General features: G+C 41.5%; 1 protein-coding gene and 1 pseudogene across 2 annotated transcripts in view; one reads left to right on the top strand and one right to left on the bottom strand.

The window, feature by feature from the left end:
• LOC126276092 (putative tyramine receptor 2) overlaps positions 1-25,991 on the top strand; it is a 1,721,495-nt gene that overhangs the window by 70,876 nt on the left and 1,624,628 nt on the right. The window lies entirely within an intron of this gene.
• On the bottom strand, positions 3,137-3,254 carry LOC126291092 (5S ribosomal RNA; annotated as a pseudogene).

Below are 25,991 nucleotides of genomic sequence, written 5' to 3'. Positions count from 1 at the left end.
TGACTCATGGTTTTTCTTCTGTCACATCAGACAAATCGTCCCCTTCTCTCCTCTGCTTTTAATAGTGGAATTACCGTTGCTGCCTAAATTTACCACCCTTGCTTTTAATTTCACAAGAGGTTTTTTGTCTTTCTTACATGCTGAGTCAGTCCGTCCACCAATCAATTTTTTTTTCGATTTCTTCACATTTTTCATGCAATCATTTCGCGTTAGTTTCCCTATACTTCGTATTTATTTAGTCCTTAAGTGACTGGTATTTTTGTACTCCTGAAATTCCCTAACCAATTTTGTACTTCTTCCTTTCATCAATCAACTGAAGTATTTCTTCTGTTACCCATGGTTTCTTCACAGTTACCCTCTTTGCACATATGTTTTTCTTTCCATCTTGTGGGACTGCCCTTTGTAGAGATGTTCATTCCTCTTCAAATGTACTGCCTACCTACCTATTCCTTATTGCAGTATTGAAAGCCTTAGGGAATTGCCAACGTATTTCGTGATTCCTTAGTACTTTCGTATCCCTCTTCTTTGCGTGTTGATTACTCCTGGCTAATCTCTTTAACTTCAGCCTACTCTTCGTCACTACTACATTGTGGTCTGAGGCTATATCTGCTCCTGGTTACGCCTTAAATCCAGTATCTGATTTCTTAATCTCTGTCTAACCTTTGTGTAATCTAACTGAACTCTTCTACTTATCACCCAGACTTTTCCAAGTATACTTCCTCCTCTTATAATTCTTGAACAAAAGATTCGCTATTAGTAGCTATATTTATTCCAGAACTCATTAGTGTTTCTCTCTCATTCCTTAATCCACGTTCATCTGCAACTTTTTCTTCTGCTATTCCTTCCCCTACAGATGCGTTCCAGTCCCCCATGACTACTGGATATTTATCTTCCTTTATGTACTATATTACCCTTTCACTATCGTCATATACTCTGTCTCTTCATCTTTAGCTTGCGGCGTCGACATATATACCTGAAAAATTTTGTCGGGTGCCGATTTGCTGTCGATTCCGATAAGAACAACCCTATCACTGAACTATTGACACTAACAAACTCTCTGCGTATGTTCATATTCATAACGAATTCTACTCCCGTTATACAATTTTCTGGTGCTGTTGATGTTACCCTATGTTCATATAACCAGAAATCATGGTATTCTTTCCATCTCACTTCACTGACCCCTGCTATCTCTAGATTGAGCCTTTGAATTTACCTTTTCAGATATTGTAGCTTCTCTACCACGTTCAAGCTTTTGACATTCCACGCCCCGATTCGTAGAACGTTAGCCTTTTGTTGATTAGTCCATCTTTTCTCATGGTCACCTCCCCACAGGCAGTCCCGTCCCGAAGATCCGAATGGAGGACTGCAAATGGAAAGATCATCACGATACGTTTTCAGTTATAGGCCACATGTACTGTGGATACAAGTTATGTCTCTTGAATGCAGTAGTTTCCACTGCCTCCTGCATCCTCATGCCATTGGTTATTGCTGATCCTTCTGCCTGGAAGGGCAATTTCCCACCCGAAAGACAAAAGAGTGCCCTGAATTTCTGTCCGCTGCTCCTCCCTCTTTCACAAGACCGTTGGCCGATCAAGGATGACTTCTTATTTCGGAAGTCTTCGACCGCCAATGCTGATTATTAATCAAAAATTAAGTGGTGGAGGGTTTCGAACTCGGGACCGAAGACATTTTGATTGGCAAACAAAAACGCAACTCCTAGACCATGGGTGAAAGATGTCACGTAAGTGTAATAAGGAGAGTTATCATGACGTTACAAACTTGAAGCTGACGTCCGCCATGTCGGTTGACCCTAATATTAGCTTCTGATGAAAGTGTTTTGATAAGAAAATTCCAGCTTGCGTTATTTACGGATGTTATAATCGTTCTGATTATAGTTTGCAGTGTAAAGAAATACCATTTCATTCGTAACTGGTCTTTTAAATGCATGAATTTTGCTTGCGCCATTTGTTTTCTGTCATTTGACTTCAGCTATCACATCAGTCTAACTCGAAAACTCCCTGGGTGAGAGGGAAAGATTGGAAAGCTACCATACATAGCTGTATTCAGTCTCAATGCTTTTGGGAAGAGGACATAGGCCGAACATCGGTTTCGTCGGACTGTATTAAGGAAAATAATAATCAGTCGAGTAGTCTGCTTTACGGAATTTATGATACGGGCACGCCCCCATATAGTAAAAGTAAATTGGAAATTTGTGGTAAGGTCTTATGGGACCAAACTGCTGAGGTCATCGCTCCCTAAGCTTACACGCTACTTAATCTAAATTAAATTAACTTACGCTAAGGACAGCACACACACCCATATCCGAGGGAGGACTCGAACCTCCGGCGCTGGGAGACGCGCGGATCGTGACATGGCGCCGTAGACCTCTCGGGTACCCCGCGCGGCTATAGAATGTCATAACGCTAATTCAGGCCAGCTCAAGTGGAAGACACCTCCGTAACCACCTTTAGTCCTAATATTTTCCTAGGCGAGTATCACGCCTTCGATCCTTAAAAAAGATCCGAAGTGTAGACGATTACCTTCGGACGAATATTTACAGCAGGTAGTTAAGGACTTCTTCGCGCTACAGGGCATTGTGTTCTACAAGACGCGTGTCTTAAACCTCGTCCGATGGTGGAACGATTGCCTAAATTATGACGGAGATTTTTCGTGATCGGTATACCTATTCAGGACTGTACGATATTCTAACTGGAACGTTTTGATCGCCGTTTATGCAACTACTATTGCTATGAAAACAAACCAGAGATAGGACCGAGCAATAATGAATGCAAGCCTGAAGATCAAAAGTGTCAACATGATGCACAATGAAGTGAATTGAAGAAGTTTGTTTCCAAACAAGAGACACAGCGTGCATCGTCAACATTTTCACTGTTTTGCAGATATTTTCAGTACATGTAAAGGTCAAAACTGAAACACAACTGAACTCCTCCCGATCAGGTCATGAAGGCCCAACGCTACTGACCGTCCGTCGTAGGCATCACTGGACGTGGATATGCAGGGGCATGTGGTCAGCACTCCGCTCTCCCGGCCGTATGTCAGTTTACGAGACCGGAGCCGCTACGTCTCAATCAAGTAGATCCTCAGTTTGCCTCACCAGGGCTGAGTGCACCCCGCTTGCCAACAGCGCTCGGCAGACCGGATGGTTACGCATCCAAGTGCTAGCCCAGCCCAACAGCGCTTAACTTCGGTGATCTGATGGGAACGGGTGTTACCACTGCGGCAAGGCCGTTGGCATTCAAAGGTCAAAGATAGCATTAAATCAAACAAGATGCTACTGCTCTGTAAAAATCTGCCGAGAGGATGGGTCCCTCACACAGAAATACTTAGAAAATGCCTCTCAACAATCTCCAGTACATTGGAGTTGGAGTTCAGGAACAAATCGTGTTTAGTTCCAAGCTTGCTCGAGGCTGATGGTTAATTCAGTGATTTAGCGCTGGGAACGCGCATAATGCCAATCACCTAGATTCTGGTGAACTTAGTTGTGTCTGCGCATTGAAATACTCCCGCTTGACTGTTTCTCTCTTAAGTATCAGACTTACCCTTGATTATCTTTGTCTGTTATCAGACAACTAAGGCGCAACACTCAGTGAGTCAAGAAACTTAATTGATTCTCATCCAGCTCTCCATTCTGTTGCAACTTATATATTGTAATTCTTATATTATATATCTGATTTATTTTAATGTGTTTCAAGTGCAGTGCAATGATTTAACTTGCTCGTTAAATGGGCAACGAGAATGTAGTTTAATATGTTTTGCAGTTTCATACTGGAATGCATTCGGTTGTGAACAGATTTTTTGTTTGTTTGCGATCTTCACATCCAGCATTTTGAATACTTAATATAAAAGAAATACGACAGTTCGCTTGTTCCCAACTCTGAAAACGTCAAAAAACGTTTATTTTCCTTGCAAAACTTTCTACTTGTTGAGTTTACAATTCTATCTTTTTTATCATCATAGCGTTCTAAACAATAGCCAAGCTATTTGCAATGCAATTTGCTATGTAAAAGGTTTCATTTCAGTGTCCATTTGGTAGATTCACGGTTCATGCGATTTTTGTCGAATATTCAGCGAGTTCTGTATAATTATGGTTGATTCGCGCAGTACGTCACAAAGAAAGCGTCGAACGTTTTACAAAGTATTTTATGTCTCTGTCCTGTGATTGAACAACTGCATGTCCCGTCAATATGAGATAACTCCCCCGTTTCTTTGTCGACACCACATTAGCACATTGTAACGGGCGTATACATCAAGGAAGATGGATCGATGTAACATTCTGTGTGTAGAAGTAGTAAACCGCTACTTCGGAAACATTTTTGGTCTTTCATTAGAAAATAAATGTTACAAAAATGGTCTTAGCTTTCTTCACTAATAAGTGAGTACTCCTCCTCCTCTATCTCTTCTTCCTCTTCTCTTCCCACCATCTCCCCTCACTCACTCACTCTCACAACCACCCGTCCCTCACACAGAGTATGATAACATTTCAGTGCAAGTGTTAGTATGCTATGTCGTTCAAAAGTAGTGGTTGGTTGGTTTAAAACAAGGTGGGGGAGGGACGGACCAAAATGCGAGGTCATCGGTCCCCAAACGTAGTGGTATTTTGTCGATATGTATTATCACTGCTGAGATTTTTCGGTAGTGGAAGAATATCATGTTCTGAAATTCTGAGATCAGGAGTATATTATGGTAACAGATAAATAATCACAAAAGTCAATCCTTAGCCTAAAAATTTAGAAATAATAAAAGCCTGTTTGCGTTCATAGTGATATAAAATGTCACAGTAAGTCAATTTTTAGTCTACGGATATATTGAATATGCAGGAACATGAGAATTAAACGGTGATTTTAATTAAAACACAAAAGATGACTGAACGACAGTGAATATCAGCCTTAGAATGACTTCGGATGCATCCGTAATAGCTTGACAATGCTGGTTGTGAAGAAGCTGACTGATAAACTACGAGATGAGGAGATATTGCAATAGATGTAAAATGAAGTTCATGGAAAAGCAATATGGGAGTACTTCCCCAGTTGGTGGGGCGTCTACTCAAACACCTGAGAACACTAGTTGTCGCAACTGAAGAAACTGTGAGGTTGGAAACCAAATAGGACCAGAGAGCAGGCAAGTAATGCAGAAAGTATCCACCCTGGTAGCAATGCAGAGGTAGAAATACTACTCTGAAATAAAAATGAGATGCAGGACGATGGTAATATACTAGTCAATAACATAACTGTTGCAGCAGCAACGTAATTAAAATAGTGATGGAGATCGCAGATACTTACTAGGTTGCGCGAAAAATAGGAGAAGAGTTCCTAACTTGGTTTCAGGGTATCGTACATCTTACCTTCGTCAGATACATTTTATCATTACCTCTAAGCTTCCACTCTGCTATGCAAAAATATTACTTGGTGTGCAAGATAGCAGCTCTTTCTGCCATCAAATTAAGTAACGAATAGACAGTTGTCTGTAAATTATTCCCGGTAAATACGTTGACTGCAAAAACGTTGAATTTTTTATTAGGGTGAGCGTTTATTTCGTTGAAATATATCCGATTAAATAAACGATCAACACCATCTCTTCTCGACCATGGTTCGCCTCTGTGGAGCTTTGTAGATGTCATTTGACTTCTATTCTCTAGCATGAGGCTGGGACACTGGTGGCACCCCACGCAGCTATGTCAGTTGAAGATTATCACGTCTGGACACAGCGATAAGGACACAACAGCAGTAACAGATCTTACCGCATCATATTGACATGTTATAACTACACGACAGCACAGTCAGGCGTGTTTAATAAATTAGTTGCGAGCGATTACATCCTCCCTTCCAGTGTTCTTGTTTTACTTAATCTCTCTGATAAGTAGAACTTGCTCATAGATCATTTGAAAGCCATCGGCATCGAAATTTAATGTATGAGTTACCGAGGTCTTCATTCTCACATGACATCAGCTCCGTTCGTTTTCGGGTGCGTAATCTGCGTAATTGTACATTATATTATCGTTGTTGCTCTCTTGTGTATTTTATGCTACTGTTCTAGTGGCACTATTCTACATATCGTTGGTTGAATTGTGTTTGTCATTTTGGGTTTTTTTATTTTAAATACGTCTGTCCATGTACTGTAATTCTTACATTGTTATATGACGTTATCTCCACTTCTGTTCTTCAGATATTGTTGTACTTGTTGTATGACGTACGGTGTTTGCCCTTTAATATTTGCCATTATCTGTAAGAGCACATGTGCATTTCTCATAATGTTGCTGTATAGTCGTCCATTATCACTGTCGGCACTGCTGTCGGATCGCTGGTGTTTGTCTAACTGCACTTTTATTTTTCTTTAAGACTGCATTTATGTGCTAATTTCATAAATTTGTGCTGTTCTGCTTTTTTGCGATTATGTTTCTTTGCCACTTTATGACCATTGTTGGTTGCATGGTACTTGTAACCAAATGTCAAAACAAAGAGATAAAAAAAATGAACACGTGAAATGAAAAATGCTATGTTTTTGTGGTCGTGTATCTAAAACTCTTGAGGATTATATCTTGAATCCTAGGAGCCAGTAATCGTATGATGCTAGATTTTAAATGAGTGTAGCCTAAATGTCAGTCTTCCGAAAGTAACGAGCAAATATCTTTGTTATATGAGGCTATAATCGGTATCTTCCAACATACGGTACGATGTATACGATATTGCAGTGACTGTGTTATTCTGAATTACGATGAAAATTTCTTTCGGATATGCATGCTTGTCCATAGGGTCAAGCACTGCAGTGTCTACAGCCGTTATGAAGTACCTGAAATGTACTCGCTGCTGCGAATATGGATAACCATCAGATGTGTAATGGAATGACAACGGTGAAAATTTGTGCCGGAGTGTGATTCCAACCTGGATTTCCTGCTTACCACGAGTGCTCCAGTCACCATTTAGCTATCTGCCCACGACCTGCGGCCAGACCCTAACTTTCATATGTCGTCACCCATGCATCTACAACCTGTACTCGAGATCCATTAAGTACAGCGCACATTTACCGAGAAAATCTCGAAACCATGACGTTGGAATTCTTGACACGCTCATCTACCTTCGCGTATATACGTCATTAGCACTGGAGTCACGACGACTGACTTCTCACTTGGAGACCTGAAAACCACGAATGGATGGTAGCCGTTAGATTCCATGTTTCTAGATTTCGGAAAGCGTTCGACACGATGCCCCATTGCAAACTGTCGACGAAGGTCCGTGCGTGAGGTTTAGGTTGCCTGATAAGTGAGTGGCTGGAAGGCGTTTTTAGATATAAAAGACGTTACTTTGTGCCCAACAGCGACTGTTCATCAGGGATAAACGTATCGCCAGGAGTGCCTCAAGGAAGTGTGACAGGTCTGTTGTTTCTATATAAGATCTGATGTACATAGTAAGCAGCAAATTACGGCCGTTGGCTGATGGTGTGTTGTGTACGGGAAGATATTGTTGGGTGCCGGAGGGTAAGCAGTTACTACGACAGACTTTCTAGTTGTGTGATGGACGGCAGTGTGCTCTAGTTGCACAAAAATGTAAGTTAATGAAGATGAGAAGGAAGAACATTCCCGTAAGAGGTGCTGCTTGAAAGAGTCATATTGATTGAATATCTAGGCGGAACGTTGCAAAGCGATATGAAATGGAACGAATAGTTGGTATGGCTGGTGGTAGGGAAGGCGAATGCTTCACTCCGTTTTATTGGGAGAATTCTGGGAAAGTGTAGCTCATCTATAAAGGACATAGCTTAGAGTATGCAAATGCGACCCATTCATGATACTTCTCGTGTGTTAGGGATCTGACGACGTCGGATTAAAGAAATTTATCGAAGCATTTCAGACGCGAGCTTCTAGCCCGCTTGCCTGTAGGTTCGGTCAGACCGCACTTATTACAAAGAAATGGAATAGGATTGCCTGGATGGAGGCCGACTGGTTTCGCGAGGCATTGTTGAGAAAATTTAAAGAACCGGCATTTGATGCCGACTGCGGAACGATTCTCCCGCCGCGAACGTACATTTCGCGTAAGGATCACGAAGATAAGAGAAATGACAGTACGAAGGCTTGTGAACAGCTACGGAGGCTTATAGAGAGCGTTCTTCCTCCTCCATATTTGGGATGGGAACAGGAAAGCAAATGACTAAAAGCGGAATGCGGTACCCTCCACCAAGCACCGTATGGTGGCTGGTGGACTATGCCTGTACATGTGCCTGTAGACAATGCAGAGATGCATACGACGCTAACAGTTAAAGGGTTAAAGTTCGTTGTTTGCCCTGGAATTTTAAAGATTATTAGTGGATATTGGTCTCGTGGATTATGCGAACCATGCAGTTTGATATCTTGCATCAGTGAAAGACGAGTCTATTGTTACTCTAATTAATTTTATGTCTTACAATTAGATACATCATTTCAGAGATTCAAAACACTTTTTTAAATCACTTTTTTATTGCTATATACCTCTCACTCTCACCAGATAGGGTAATACTTTTCAAACTGCAAATATGAACTCCGGTCGTTTCGTTACATTCATGAATTCTACTTGTTAGAAAATAAGAGAGGTTATGATTTTACTTTCCATTAGCGATTATATAACCAATGTAGTAGAGGAAGCTTAGGTACGTCACAGATGGCCAATAAAACTGGCCTCGTCATCTTCAAAAGGAACCCTTCCGGAATCGCTGGTTACGAAAGCCGCAAAGAACCTAAATCAGGATACCAGAACGACTATTCACGTGAATACGAGTCTGTTGTGTTAAACGACAATCGCTGACGCATCTTTCTCGGTGGCTAGATTTGCAGAACGGCTATGAATGACTTTCCCTTTAACAATAAAAACGACGCTGTTATGAACACATTTATTTAAGGAAAACAGATTTTCGAACATAGTGACGCGAAACATTTGTGTATCTGAATAAGACATGAATGCTATTCTGTGGATGCTCAGTTTCAGTTCCCTGAATGTCTTATGAATGGTGCCACTCTTTTGCTCCAGCGCACTCTGCACTATTCTCAGCAGGCTCAATTTTAAGATAATTGTTCGCTATCTATGGTGACGTCGTTCGATTTCCATCCTGGCAAGCAGTTGTACCTTGACATAAATGTTCAACGTTGAACATACTCAGAGAACCAAAGTACTGCGTGTTTCAAAAAAATTCGTCGCATTTCACAAGACCATGTCGCAGCAGGTGAAACTACATCATTTATATAAATGAAGACAGCGTTTTTTCCAAGATTGTTGTATTTTGCTTCCCTCGCCGAAAAATTATGTAAGACCCGATCATTTTGGCGGAAGAAAATGTTACAGACACCACGTACCGAAACTTCCTGGCAGATTAAAACTGTGTGCCGGACCGAGCCTCGAACTCGGGACGTTTGTCTTTCGAGGGAAAGTACTCTTCCGTTAGAGCTACCCAAGCATCCAAGCACGACTCACATCCCGTCCTCACAGCTTCCGAACTTCACACAGAAGCTCTTCTGCGAACCTTGTAAAACTAGTACTCCCGGAAGATAGGATATTGCGGAGACATGGCTTAGCCACAGCCTGGAGGATGCTTCCAGAATGAGGTTTTCAATCTGCAGCGGAGTGTGCGCTGATATGAAACTTCCTGGAAGGTTAAAAATGTGTTACGGACCGAGACTCGAACTCGGGAGCTCTTCCTTTAGCGGGCAAGTGCTCTTCCGTGTGAGCTACCCAAGCATGACTCCGCCCCGTCCTCACAGCTTCAATTCTGAAAGTATCTTGTCTTCTACTTTCCAAAATTCACAGAAACGCTTCCGGGAACCTTGCAGAACTATCAGAAGTGGAGCTGTGAGGACGGGGCATGAGTCGTGCTTTTGTACCTTAGACGGAAGAGCACTGGCCCGCGAAAGGCAAAGGTCCCGACTTCGAGTCTCGGTCCGGCACAAAGTTTTAATCAGCCAGGAAGTTTTATATCAGCGCACACTCCACTGCTGAGTGAAAATCTCATTCTAATCACGAACCGGTCTATGGCGGGGAGCTGACATGTTCCACAATATCGAGAACGTGCTATATCAACAGGACGGGTCACAACCGCACTGGCACCTGCATGTAGAAACGTTTGTCAACAATGAACTGCCTCAACGATGTATCGGCCGTAAGGGAGTAAGGGATGTAAGCTATTCTCGTTGCAACATTGGTCCCCCAATGTCAAATTATCTTACGGTAAGTATTGTTTGGCTAGGGTCTGTAAGAGTATCTCAATGCAAGCACCGTAAACATTGCTTAATGAAGAAAAGCCGCTAGCATTCAAAACAGCTTCCAGTCACCTTGGGGTGGATGAATATAAATCCCGTATTGTTTTCAAAGGAGTGCTCTTCGTGCTAAATAACGGGACGTTCAGGTAACGATGATGAAGGTGAGTAGCTATCAAGCACATTCATAGGCTCAATAGTGCAGAGATCGGGTGCCTGTGGTGGCGACATTTAATTCTCGTGGTCACGAAACCAGTGCTGGACGGTGCTGTCTGTGTGAACAGGGCCCCTGTCTTCCCGGATCACAGCATGTGATGGGCATGATCAGCCAAAGTGGTCACATAATCAACTGGCTGAAATGGCTCTGAGCACTATGGGACTTAACATCTGAGGTCATCAGTCCCCTTGAACGCACGACGCATCGGGCACACCCAAACTTCCGTACGGCAATACATTTGATGCACTTCCAAAGGAACATTGCATTGTATTTCTGAACAACATAGGCTCTGCAATGTCGTATATATATCGTATAAAAGGAACTGGTCGACGCGAATCTTCAAAGATTTCAGGGTTGTTGTATGTTTTCTATGGCAGCCGAAGAGGAAATTGTTATTGATGTTCATGAAACGTGTAGACATTCTGATTCTACCCCGGTTATTCTGTGTTATTCATACCCTCTCACATTCACGAACAAAGTATTTAAGCGCCCGTGGGGTCCATCAATGGTCCATCTTGCGACTGCTGTACAATTCCTATTTCCTTTTCTTGGCACATGACTCCACCGTGTGCACCTCGGCAGTATGCCAGAGTTAAAGACAATGGGAGGTTACATTCGCTCCACAACACGCACTGTCGTGCACACCGCCTACTTATACATTCAAATCTATACTCCGCAGGCAACATAGCGGTGTTGTAGCATAGGGTACTTCCGGGTGCCATTGGCTTTCCGCTCCTTTCCTGCTCCATTCACGAATGGAGCGAGATATGACTGTTTGTAGGTGAAGCACCGTATGAGCTTTAAGTTCTCTGATTAGCTCATTGTGATCATTTTGCGAGACGTATATGGCGAGAAGTAATGTCGGCCGACTCCTAGTGGAACGAATGCTTCTAAAATTTCAAAAGTAAACTAATCTGTGATGCATAATGTCTCTCTTGCGAGGTCTAGCAGCTGAATTTACTTGGCAACTACGGAACGCTCCAGCGCTGAATAAACGATCCCGTGACGAAACGCGCTTTCTTAGTTGGATCTGTATCTCTTCTGTTAAATCTAATTGTTAAGGGTCTCAAACTGACGAACAAAAAATTGGTCGAATAAATCTTTTGTAAGATATTACTTTCGTGGATGAAATACAATCCGTTAAATTTGTTTCCGATGAATCTCAGCCTGGCATTTGCTTTTATTTTTTTATTTTTTATGTGGCCATTCCACTTTAGGTCGTTCTGGATAATTTCTTCTGGGTACTTTACGATAGTAACTGTTGCCAACCATTTGTCGCCAATCGCGTATTCTTACACCATTGGATATCTTCGCCTGTTTATGTGCAATATATTACATTTATTTACGTCCAGAGTCAACTGCTAATCCCGGCACCATTCGTCCATCCTCTGCAAGAAACATTCCTATAGTTAACACCATAGTCAGGGAGCAGAATGTGGACAACCTAAGCCGCACGGCATATAACGGGGCACGTATGTCTACGGGTCTCCATATTTCATTGACAAACGCCGCGGAATGTAGTTCACAATGTTACTGTATGCAAAATCCATATTGCGAGCTTCAAATTTTCCCGGCGTAAAGAGTATTCTACGAAGTTACGGGATTGCAGCCCGATCTCGTCGATTTCTTAAATGTCGGCTGACAAGCATTCAACCATAGTAAGGGGAGTGATTTTCCCTGGAGATTACTAGTTCACATCGCTAACCTTACACCACAAATTGCAAAGCCTACATTGATCAGAAATCGCTCACAGTGCGTGGAAGGTGCGTTGAACAAGATCGGCGCACTCGCCTTCCAAAGCCCAGGAAGTCAGCCGTAGCCTATCTCCACATAACATTCCACGGATTATTCTGCAGTGGAAACTATGGCCTCGACAAGATCCTTCTGGGGTTCCTTTATTAAGGAGTCAGTGGAAATACGTTTGTCGGAAGATCTGATTTATTGTGATGGCGGCTTTCACCTGGATATGGCTTGGGACCCAATGATTTCTTGAATACGTCCAGAAAGAAAACATTTTGCGACTAATGGCACGTCTAACGACAATTAATTTTAATAATTTGATGTCTTAATTTTAGCTTTGAGAGCCCGCATCTCGTCAAAAAGCGAGCATGTAGTTCCACATTACGCATGCGTCTGCGCGCCATAGATGGAGAAATGATTGTGTTCAACTTTCCGCTGGCATCGAGGTCATTAGAGACGGAGAAGCAGCTCGAACGCCGTCAGGGATGGACAAGGAGATCGGCCGCAACTTTTCAACGGAACCATCCCGACATTTGTCTGGAGCCATTTAGCGAGTGACGGGAAACTAAATGTGGCGCAGGTTTGAACCGTCATCCTCCCGAATGCGAGTCGAATGTACTAACCGCTGCCCCACATCGCTCGGTAAATATTCGAAGAGGACACGAAACAAGGCAGAGGTCATCCATGTAGCGGCTGCTCTTGCGCGTGTGTTTCCCCGCGGAATTAAAGTATAAAGTGAAGTATCTACGGTAGCAGAATAATACAAAAGCGGAAACTCCAAGTCCAAAAAGGCGACGAAAAGAACAAACCACTAATAAAGCTAACCCCCCTTTTAGTGTGATTAGTTGGTTTGGGACAGAAATAATGAAGCCTCGGACAAGCGTTGTCTTGGTCGGGGACGACGCTTGAACCCTATGCCCGTCCACAACGGTAAGGACACTGCTAGCCACACGGAAAATGATTTAAATCCAAATTAGGTGTATTGCAGGATATTCTTCCTGTAACTACTCTAGAACGAAAACAAAGACAGAGGATGAGATGGTCACATGAAGTTAACCGACACCTCATGTTCTGTTATTATCAAGCAACAAACTTAGGAACCAACACAACTGGATCCAGACCACAAGTATACACAACATTTATTACCAGATACACAGAATTAAAATTTTTAACAGAACAACGACTAGCTGATCAGATCTGTTTTATAATCCAAAATAACAGGATACCCCATGTCAGAATTAGAAAACATCAAACAACAAGTACAAAAAATACTGGAACAAAATATTGTGCAATCAGAAGAAGAAGAGAATACAATAATGGACTTAAACATCCCAAGCATACATATAACAACTCGCATCAATTAAACAATCAGAGGAAAACGAAATCTTAAGACAGCCACCAGAACAAGCACAAATAGAACACGAAGTACACACATGTTAGATATAGAAGAAAAATTTCTGCTGACATTTATAGAATACAAAGACACCAATACGGACATTAGACCATTCTTGCATAGACCCCCAAATAACCCACAAGTCGAAACAACAGTAACAACTATCAACACAATCATACACAACAAAATAAATGAAAATACAACTACGGAAGAGTTACAACTACTGGTTTATATAGGAGCACTCACAACACTATATACACACATTAATCAGAGATCAGAATCAACCAGCACACAGAAGAAACCCACAATACCAGCATGGCAACACAGCCTACAGATCAGAATAGATAAACTGAGAAAAGACATTGGACAGCTAACACAATTTATAAGAAATGAAATATCAGAACAAAAACAAAAAAGGTTAGGTAAAATCTAACAACAAGAAGCGATAGAGCAATTAGATGAAAAGAAGCAGAAGTTACAAGCATTGGCGAAACGACTTATAAGATACAAAAAAAGTGAAAATAGAAGGAAACCAAACCAAACATTCAACACAAACCAAAAGAAATTCTATCAGCCAATCGATAACACACACATTCAAATAGACAATCCACCAAACATAACAGACTTGGAACACTTCTGGAGCAACATATGGTCAAATCTGTTGCAACATAACAGACATGCACAGTGGATAGAAGCAGAAACAGACACATACAAGATGATACCACAAATGCCTGAAGTGGTAATTTTGCAACATGAAGCCACCAGAGCAAATAATTCTATACACAATCGGAAAGCCCCTGAAAAAGATAAAATAGCAAATTTCTGGCTAAAGAAGTTCACATCAACACATTCACATCTAATTAAATTATTTAACACTTACTTTGCAGACCCATACACAGCCCCTGATACACTTACACGAGGAATAACTTATCTGAAACCTAAAGATCAAGCAGACACAGCAAACCCAGCAAAATATCGCCCCATAACATGCCAACAACAATAAACAAAATATTAACATCAGTCATTACACAGAAATTAATGACACATACAGCACAGAACAAAATTATAAATGAAGAACAAAAAGGCTGTAGCAAAGGAGCATGAGGATGTAAAGAGCAACTGATAATAGATGCACAGGTGACATATCAAGCTAAAACTAAACAAAGGTCGCTAAACTACCACACACATCGATTACCAAAAAGCTTTTGATAGTGTACCCCACTCATGGTTTCTACAGATATTGGAAATAAACAAGGTAGTTCCTAAATTGATACAGTTACCAAACACAGTAATGAAAAACTGGAAATCCACACTTAATATACAAACAAATTCAAATAATATCACATCACAATCAATACAGATTAAGCGTGGAATATACCAAGGAGACTCATTAAGTCCTTTCTGGTCCCGTCTTGCTCTGAACCCACTATCCAACATTCTAAATAATACAAATTATGGATATAATATTACTGGAACATACCAACAAAAAATCACAAATTTGCTATACATGGATGATATAAACTACTGGCAGCAACAAATCAACAACTCAACCAATTGCTAAAGATGCCAGAAGTATTTAGCAATGATATAAATATGGCTTTCAGAAGAGACAAATTTAAGAAAAATAGCATAGTCAAGGGAAAACACACTAAACGAGAAGATTACTCATTGGATAACCACAGCGACTGCATAGAAGCGATGGAAAAAACATATGCCTATAAATATCTAAGATACAGGCAAAAAATAGGAATAGATAATACAAATATTAAAGAAGAACTAAAAGAAAAATATAGACAAAGACTAACAACAATACTGAAAACAGAATTGACAGCAAGAAACAAGACAAAAGCTATAAATACTTATGCTATACCAATATTGACCTACTCATTTGGAGTAATGAAATGGAGTAACACAGAGCTAGAAGCACTCAATACACTTACACGATCACAAATCCACAAATATAGAATACAACACATACATTCAGGAACAGCAAAAGTCACATTAAGCAGAAAGGAAGGAGGAAGGGGATTTATAGACATAAAAAACGTACATTATGGACAGGTAGACAATTTAAGAAAATTCTTAATAGAACGAGCAGAAACTAGCAAATTACGCAAAGCAATCACTCATATAAATACATCGGCTACATCATTGCAATTACAATGCCACTTCTACAACCCTTTAGATCACATAAAATCAACAGATGCAAAGAAAGTAAATTGGGAATAGAGAACACTACATGGCAAGCACCCATATGATCTAACACAGCCACACATCGATCAAGACGCATCCAACACATGACTAAGAAAAGGCAATATATACAGTGAGATGTAAGGATTCATGATTGCAATACAGGATCAATCAATAAACACCAGATATTACAGCAAACATATTATTAAAGATCCCAATACCACAACAGATAAATACAGACTTTGCAAACAACAAATAGAAACAGCAGATCACATCACAAGCGGATGTACAATACTAGCAAATACAGTATACACCAGAAGACATGACAATGTAGCAAAAATAATACATCAGCAACTTGCCATACAACATAAACTTATAAAACAACACGTTCCCACATACAAGTATGCACCACAAAATAAACTGGAGAATGATGAATACAATTTATACTGGAACAGAACCATTATAACAGATAAAACAACACCACATAACAAACCTGACATCATACTGTCCAATAAAAAGAAGAAATTAACGCAACTAATCGAAATATCCATACTCAATACAACAAATATACAGAAGAAAACAGGAGGAAAAATTGAAAAATACATCCAACTGGCTGAGGAAGTCAAGGACATATGGCGTCAGGGTAAAGTTGAAATTATACCAATTATACTATCAACTACAGGTGTCATACCACACAATATCCAGCAGTACATCAACGCAATACGCTACATCCAAACATCTATATACAAATACAGAAATCTGTACTTATTGATACATGTCCAATTACCCGAGAGTTCCTAAATGCAATGTACCATATACCACAAAGTTAAAAGGAAGTCACGCTTGATCAAGGTCCGCGTCACTTTACATTTTTAAACAGACATAACGTCTGAGAAAGGAAAGAAGTAATAATAAAAACGACCTGACTCATCACGGGGAGGGATGACATAGACAATTCTACAAAGTAAAAAGTTCGTCGACTATATCAGGTCCGTCTACAAGAGATCAGTTATTTAGAAGAGGCGATTGGTCGTGGTTGCACGGCTCGCAGCTGTGTTCAGCTCCAAGCGATATGTCGAACTATTTTTTGCCGGCAGTGCGCCGCCTTATAAAGCCCGTTTTGTGGTGTCACCGCCAGACACTACACTTGCTAGGTGGCAGCCTTTAAATCGGCCGCGGTCCGTTAGTATACGTCGGACCCGCGTGTCGCCACTATCAGTGATTGCAGACCGAGCGCCGCCACACGGCAGGTCTAGAGAGACTTCCTAGCTCTCGTCCCCAGTTGTACAGCTAACTTTGCTAGCGATGGTTCACTGACTTCTACGCTCTCATTTGCCGAGACGATAGTTAGCATAGCCTTCAGCTACGTTATTTGCTACGACCTAGCAAGGCGCCAGTATCCGTACTATTGATATTGTGAATCATGTAGCATAAAGAGCGACGTTCGTCATTAATGGATTAAAGTTAAGTATTCCACCAGCTACGTCCGTTTTTCTCAATCCTAATTCCCTTGTCATGTTCCAACCTCACGCGAGCCTGCGTGAGCTAAAACGCGTGCATTTCGGCCTCCTTTAGGAACACGGTTGTCTCTCCTGCAAACTACAACACGTTTGGCGGATGTATCTGCCGGAACTATTTGCGATCACGTGCCTGGCGTATCAAAGTAGTTCCTGGGGTAACCGCGACCTCTGGTGAAGCTGTTCTGCAGGCTCCGCAAACGGCTAGCTGTCCCTGGCGGCCCCTGGTGGAGACCTGGTGTTGTGTTGAGGCCGCCAATAAACATTTTTTGACAACATAGACGACGTAGGTTTTCCTAGAGAATATTCGCCCTGTAATGCAGGCACCCCGTGTTGGTTCGACTTGAAGTGGGATGCCAGTGCAGTGGACGCTATGACGTATGGAGTGGGCGGCCACAGCATAAAGTTAGTGATGTGATCTAACAATCTGTTTCCTTTTCTTACCACTATCTTACCCACAGACCTTCAATATCCTTGGGTGAATAGTGGAATATTGTACTACTGACTGCTCTCCCCCACCCCCAAATGGGACCAGAGGGATGACGTAACAATGAACGAAAAAAAAGCAATCTCCATTACAAAACACTCTCCTGAAAATGGCAGAATAGTTGTCAGCAGAAAAACCGTAGCAAGAAGTCACAATTCCGAGACTTCATGGAAAATCTTTACTGATTTTTACGGAGTAGATTTTCCTTATCCAAAAATGGCATAATCCGTGAGCATAGAACCTGCTCTATTATTCTCCAACAGCCTGGCGTCAGCGCCATGGTTATCTATTAATGCGTGACTGTCTGTCGACCCTTATTAAAACTAGAATAACCTACACTTTTTTCAGCTTCTAGTTACTCTTCTTTTCTCCACTGATATATTATAAGCTACTACTAAGAGAGCAATATGATTCGCATAATCTTAGAACAAATTCACAACCATATTATTCGGTCCAGTTACCTCTCCCCTGTTGATCTGTGTCAGTTTATTATGAATTCTGGAATAGCTTATTTCAATATCGGTCATGGAATGATTAAAAGAAGAATCTGTATTACGACATTCCGCAGTGAAACTATTCCGGAAGGCCGAACTCAGTAATTCGGCCTTCTTTCTGTCATAGTCTGTTTCGGTGTTAATATGGTTATTGAGTGACAGAGTAGGTGACTTCGATGTTCACACTTTCTTTCATAAGATAAAATGCATTACTTTTTTAATTTTCATGCAGATCGTTCGGCAACTGTTTTGTTTCAAATTCATTGAAGGGTTCTCTGATAGCTCTCCTTTCACTCACGTTGTCCACGTTTAGGTTTTTTTTGTTTTTTACGCTTTAACTGCGCTGAAATCGAAGCAGAACTATGATATACCCTCCCTACGAATTGTTTTCTGGATTTGGCATACCTAAGAGAACTCAGTGCATGCACCAATCGTCGTGTGTGCTGCCTCCACACTTGAAACGCCTCCGGTTGATGAGTATAAATAGAAATTTTAAAAAAATTTCGTAACTAACGCACAAATTTTTTTACGCGTTGCGAACGTCGAGTTTAAATGCAGGCCAGCTCTGGATGCCACGACTTTTTCTGAGGATAGCCCCTCTCCCTGTGAATTAGCTTAACAGTCGGCCTAATTTTAGTGGATTCTTTCAAAACACAGTTCCATAACGAGATACTCCAATAGCCACATGTGTATCATCATAATTCGTTACACGTCACTTACCCAAGCAACTCCCCACTACCGTTGACTCCCATGTTGTTGTAACCTTGTGTAGTGGTGATGTTTCACACACGCCGGCCGCGGTGGTCTAGCGGTTCTAGGAACTCAGTCCGGAACCGCGCGACTGCTACGGTGGCAGGTTCGAATCCTGCCTCGGGCATGGATGTGTGTGATGTCCTTAGGTTAGTTTGGTTTAAGTAGTTCGAAGTTCTAGGGGACTTATGACCACAGATGTTAAGTCCCATAGTGCTCAGAGCCATTTGAACCATTTTTTGATGTTCCGTACACCTGAACATAGTTTGAGCAATGCATGCTTTTCCCCAGAGGAGTGGAACTTTGTAAACACCAATCTCTTCGTCCTATAAAAATAATTCAGTTGTCCACAGCGATGTCGTGTTTTGCGAATTGCAGTGTGATTTCTGGCCTTCATAAATCATGGGCGAGATTTTCTTATTCTCTCGCTCGCTATGTGTAAACTATCAGTCCTGCAGAAAAAAATGAAAACATGAATATGACCTTTTTATAGGAAATTTAATGTACTTGAATTTTATAATGGTAATCGTTTTGTACTGAGGCTCAGGGAGTATGTGATGAAGACTGCGACATACGTGTTCGAAATATCGTGCAGGTACGACGAGAACTACGGGCATAAAACCCAATTTTCCAGGATGACAACGTCTCAGCGGGAAAGCCTGAAGACCAACAATTACGTGGTTAATTTCGTCCGGTCTTCTGAATAGAAAACTGTTGTGCTTGTAAGGATTAAATTTGAATCGAATTGCCAAGGTTGTTAATCATGGACTAATGTTCACAAAAGCGGTTTTTTCCATTACTCTCACGGGCTCGATTAGATTAATAATGATAAAGAAACAGCCGGCTCTACTGGGGCGTAATAGTCCAATCAACAGAGACCAAATAAGGTCGAACGTCGGGAAGAGTTCCTGTACTCGGACATTTTTGTATAGTGGTAGGAGGGAGTGCCATGAAGTACATACAAGAAATCCTGACTATTGAGGGATGAGTGTAGTTTGAAGGTCACTTTCGTGAGTTTTTCTTTAATAACTCTAAAACGCTGGCGTCCAGCGAAAACGTAGCCAGTACAAAATTTAATTATATCAAAGTCCCTACAAAAAACGTCTTGTTCATTTTTTTCTCTAGAGCCAGTGGTTTGCGCGTATCAAGGGAGAGAATATGAAAACGCTGGGAGTGGTTTTTGAAGGCCAGGTATAACATTTCGGGTTGTATAGGGTTGTATAAAACGACGTAGAGTTGGGCATCTGTATCACCCTGTGTAACTCTTCCCATTTCTGCATCATGTCCTCAGGCACTCTCTGTCAGCATCAAATTCCCAGGCTACAAATTATGTACATAAATTTTCTAGGTGCTAATTTAAGGAGATGGGACATGGATACACTGACTAAACCAGAGGTCGTACAGAGTTTCAGGGACAGCATAAGGGAACAATTGACAGGAATGGGGGAAAGAAATACAGTAGAAGAAGAATGGGTAGCTCTGAGGGATGAAGTTGTGAAGGCAGCAGAGGATCAAGTAGGTAAAAAGACGAGGGCTAATAGGAATCCTTGGGTAACAGAAGAAATATTGAATGTAATTGATGAAAGGAGAAAATATAAAAATGCAGTAAACGAAGCAGGCAAAAAGGAATACAATCATCTCAACAATGAGATCGACAGGAAGTGCAAAATGGCTAAGCAGGGATGGCTAGAGGACAAATGTAAGGATGTAGAGGCTTATCTCACTAGGGGTAAGATAGATACTACCTACAGGAAAATTGAAGAGGGAAAATTGGAGGGAAGAGAACCACTTGTATGAATATCAAGCGCTCAGATGACAACCCAGTTCTAAGCAAAAAAGGGAAGGCAGAAAGATGGAAGGAGTATGTAGAGGGTTTATACAAGGGCGATGTACTTGAGGACAATATTATGGAAATGGAAGAGGATGTAGATGAAGACGAAATGGGAGATATGACACTGCGTGAAGAGTTTGACAGAGCACTGAAAGACCTGAGTCGAAACAAGGCCCCGGGAGTAGACAACATTCCATTAGAACTACTGACGGCCTTGGGAGAGCCAGTCATGACAAAACTCTACCATCTGGTGAGAAAGATGTATGAGACAGGCGAAATACCCTCAGACTTCAAGAAGAATATAATAATTCCAATCCCAAAGAAAGCAGGTGTTGACAGATGTGAAAATTACCGAACTATCAGTTTAATAAGTCACAGCTGCAAAATACTAACGCGAATTCTTTACAGACGAATGGAAAAACTGGTAGAAGCGGACCTCGGGGAAGATCAGTTTAGATTCCGTAGAAATTTTGGAACACGTGAGACAATACTGACCTTACGACTTATCTTAGAAGAAAGGTTAAGAAAAGGCAAACCTACGTTTCTAGCATTTCTAGACTTTGAGAAAGCTTTTGACAATGTTAACTGGAATACTCTCTTTCAAATTCTGAAGGTGGCAGGGGTAAAATACAGGGAGAGAAAGGCTACTTACAATTTGTACAGAAACCAGATGGCAGTCATAAGAGTCGAGGGGCATGAAAGGAAAGCAGTGGTTGGGAAAGGAGTTAGACAGGGTTGTAGCGTCTCCCCAATGCTATTCAATCTGTATATTGAGCAAGCAGTAAACGAAACAAAAGAAAAATTCGGATTAGGTATTAAAAGTCATGGAGAAGAAGTAAAAACTTTGAGGTTCGCCGATGACATTGTAATTCTTTCAGAGACAGCAAAGAACTTGGAAGCGCAGTTTAACGGAATGGACAGTGTCTTGAAAGGAGGATAGAAGATGAACATCAACAAAAGCAAAACGAGGGTAATGGAATGTAGTTGAATTAAGTCGGGTGACGCTGAGGGCATCAGATTAGGAAATAAGACACTTAAAGTAGTAAAGGAGTTTTGCTCTTTAGGTAGTGAAATAACTGATGATGGTCTAAGTAGAGAGGATATAAAATGTAAACTGCCAATGGCAAGGAAAGCGTTTCTGAAGAAGAGAAATCTGTTAACATCCAGTATAGATTTAATTGTCAGAAAGTCGTTTCTGAAAGTATTTGTATGGTGTGTATCTATGTATGGAAGTGAAACATGGGCGATAAGTAGTTAGACAAGAAAAGAATAGAAGCTTTCGAAATGTGGTGCTACAGAAGAATGATGAAGATAAGGTGGGTAGATCATGTAACTAATAAGGAGGTATTGAACAGGATTGGGGAGAAGAGAAGTTTGTGGCACAACTTGACTAGAAGGAGGGATCGGTTGGTAGGACATGTTTTGAGGCAACAAGGGACCACAAATTTAGTATTGGAGGGCAGCTTGGAGGGTAAAAATCGTAGAGGGAGACCAAGAGATCAGTACACTAAGCAGGTTCAGAAGGATGTGGGTTGCAGTAGGTACTGGGAGATGAAGAAACTTGCGCAGGATAGAGTAGCATGGAAAGCTGCATCGAACCAGTCTCCGGACTGAAGACCACAACAACAACAATGGGATAGTGTTTTTAGCTGTCATTAAAAGCTATGTGGAGAATGGCACAGGTCCTACCTTCCGATCAGCGACCATGGACCCCACATGGGCACAGTCAGTGAGACAGCAATTCTTATTCGGGACGTCTGCTTCTTGATGTAGTCTATTTCTCTCACCTAGAATTATGGCATCGAGAAACTATATGAGAAACGGCCGCGGTGGTCTCGCGGTTCTAGACGCGCAGTCCGGAACCGTGCGACTGCTACGGTCGCAGGTTCGAATCCTGCCTCGGGCATGGATGTGTTTGATGTCCTTAGGTTAGTTAGGTTTCTACATCTACATCTACATCTACATGACTACTCTGCAATTCACATTTAAGAGCTTGGCAGAGGGTTCATCGAACCACAATCATACTATCTCTCTACTATTCCACTCCCGAACAGCGAGCGGGAAAAACGAACACCTAAACCTTTCTGTTCGAGCTCTGATTTCTCTTATTTTATTTTGATGATCATTCCTACCTATGTAGGTTGGGCTCAACAAAATATTTTCGCATTCGGAATGACTTCCATCCCAACTCGTGTATCATATCTGCCACACTCTCTCCCCTATAACGCGATAATACAAAACGAGCTCCCCGTTTTTGCACCCTTTCGATGTCCTCCGTCAATCCCACCTGGTAAGGATCCCACACTGCATAGCAATATTCTAACAGAGGACGAACGAGTGTAGTGTAAGCTGTCTCTTTAGTGGACTTGTTGCATCTGCTAAGTGTCCTGCCAATGAAACGCAACCTTTGGCTCGCCTTCCCGACAATATTATCTATGTGGTCCTTCCAACTAAAGTTGTTCGTAATTTTAACACCCAGGTACTTAGTTGAATTGACAGCCTTGAGAATTGTACTATTTATCGAGTAATCGAATTCCAACGGAGTTCTTTTGGAACGCATGTGGATCATCTCACACTTTTCGTTATTTAGCGTCAACTGCCACCTGACACACCATACAGCAACCTTTTCCAAATCGCTTTGCAGCTGATACTGGTCTTCGGATGACCTTACTAGACGGTAAATTACAGCATCATCTGCGAACAGTCTAAGAGAACTGCTCAGATTGTCACCCAGGTCATTTATATAGATCAGGAACAGTAGAGGTCCCAGGACGCTTCCCTGGGGAACACCTGATATCACTTCACTTTTACTCGATGATTTGCCGTCCATTACTACGAACTGCGACCTTCCTGACAGGAAATCACGAATCCAGTCGCACAACTGAGACGACACCCCATAGCTCCGCAACTTGATTAGAAGTCGCTTGTGAGGCACGGTGTCAAAAGCCTTCCGGAAATCCAGAAATACGGAATCAACTTGAGATCCCCTGTCGATAGCGGCCATTACTTCGTGCGAATAAAGAGCTAGCTGCGTTGCACAAGAGCGATGTTTTCTGAAGCCATGCTGATTACGTGTCAATAGATAGTTCCCTTCGAGGTGGTTCATAATGTTTGAATACAGTATATTCTCCAAAACCCTACTGCAAACCGACGTCAATGATATAGGTCTGTAGTTAAATGGATTACTCCTACTACCCTTCTTGAACACTGGTGCGACCTGCGCAATTTTCCAATCTGTAGGTACAAATCTATCGGTGAGCGAGCGGTTGTATATGAGTTCTAAGTAGGGAGCTATAGTATCAGCGTAATCTGAAAGGAACCTAATCGGTATACAATCTGGACCTGAAGACTTACCCGTGTCAAGCGATTTGAGTTGCTTCGCAACCCCTAAGGTATCTACTTCTAAGAAACTCATGCTAGCAGATGTTCGTGTTTCAAATTCTGGAATATTCCATTCGTCTTCCCTGGTGAAGGAATTTCGGAAAACTGCGTTCAATAACTCCGCTTTAGCGGCACAGTCGTCGATAACAGTACCATCGGCACTGCGCAGCGAAGGTATTGACTGCGTCTTGCCGCTTGTGTACTTTACATACGACCAGAATTTCTTCGGATTTTCTACCAAATTTCGAGAGAATGTTTCGTTGTGGAACCTATTAAAGGCATATCGCATCGAAGTACGTGCCAAATTTCGCGCGTCTGTAAATTTTAGCCCATCTTCAGGATTTCTCGTTCTTCTGAACTTCGCATGCTTTTTCCGTTGCCTCTGCAACAGCGTTCGGACCTTTTTTGTGTACCACGGGGGATCCGTTCCATCTCTTACCAATTTATGAGGTATGAATCTCTCAATTGCTGTTGCTATTATATCTTTGAATTTGAGCCACATCTCGTCTACATTCGCATAGTCAGTTCGGAAGGAATGGAAATTGTCTTTTAGTAAGGCTTCTAGTGGCACTTTATCCGCTTTTTTAAATAAAATTATTTTGCGTTTGTTTCTGATGGGTTTGGAAGAAATGGTATTGAGCCTAGCTACAATGACCTTGTGATCACTAACCCCTGTATCAGTCATGATGCTCTCTATCAGCTCTGGATTGTTTGTGGCCAAGAGGTCAAGTGTGTTTTGGCAACCATTTACAATTCGCGTGGGTTCGTGGACTAACTGCTCGAAATAATTTTCGGAGAATGCATTCAGGACAATCTCGGAAGACGTTTTCTGCCTACCATCGGTTTTGAACAAGTATTTTTGCCAACATACCGAGGGTAGGTTGAAGTCCCCACCAACTATAACCGTATGAGTGGGGTATTTATTTGTTACGAGACTCAAACTTTCTCTGAACTGTTTCGCAACTGTATCATCGGAGTCTAAGGGTCGGTAGAAGGAGCCAATTATAAGTAGTTTATTATAAGTTTAAGTAGTTCTAAGTTCTAGGGGACTAATGACCACAGTAATTGAGTCCCATAGTGCTCAGAGCCATTTGAACCATTTGAAACTACATGAAAGCACCTATAGCGAAATTATAATCTAGTAATGAAGGGGGTCTAGATTGCGTTATTAGTGATCAGAATAGCAGGAGTTAAGGAGAATGCATGCTTGGCAACTGTGATGGGAAAAAGGAGATGTGGATTAATTTCGGTTAGTAATTGGGAATATACTGTTCAAAAGTCACAAGTTGAGCAGGTATACTTGGAAAATGCTTGGAGAAGCCATAAGATTCTGGCTAGATTACATCATGGTCTCATAGGGGTTCGGAAATCAAATACTGGATTGAAAGTCATACACAGGAGCAGATACATACCCGGATCACAATTTTATCATGTTAAAAAGTAGAATGAAATTTAAGAGAACGTCCGGAAGAACCAGTGTTCATTGATTACTGAATTAGTAAGAAATGATTAGACGCATTTGACGTTCTCCAATCAATGCTGTAGATGTAGCGGTAATGAATACCACTGTAGGCAGTTCAACAAAAGAGCGAGAGATACCTCTTAAAATGGCAATAAAGAAAATTTGGTGGAGAAACACTGTTGAAGAAACTCTTCAACAGATGTAGGTAAGGATGATGTACTAGTACCTAAATGTTAGAGGAAAACAGCAATACATAAAATTACTTAGGAATGAAACGGATAATAAGAAGATGGAAGCC

This window comes from Schistocerca gregaria, chromosome 1 (genome assembly GCF_023897955.1).
Source record: "Schistocerca gregaria isolate iqSchGreg1 chromosome 1, iqSchGreg1.2, whole genome shotgun sequence".
NCBI classification, from domain to species: domain Eukaryota; kingdom Metazoa; phylum Arthropoda; class Insecta; order Orthoptera; family Acrididae; genus Schistocerca; species Schistocerca gregaria.
The sequence above is the reverse complement of the archived record's forward strand: the minus strand, read 5'-3'. Positions and strand labels throughout refer to the sequence as shown.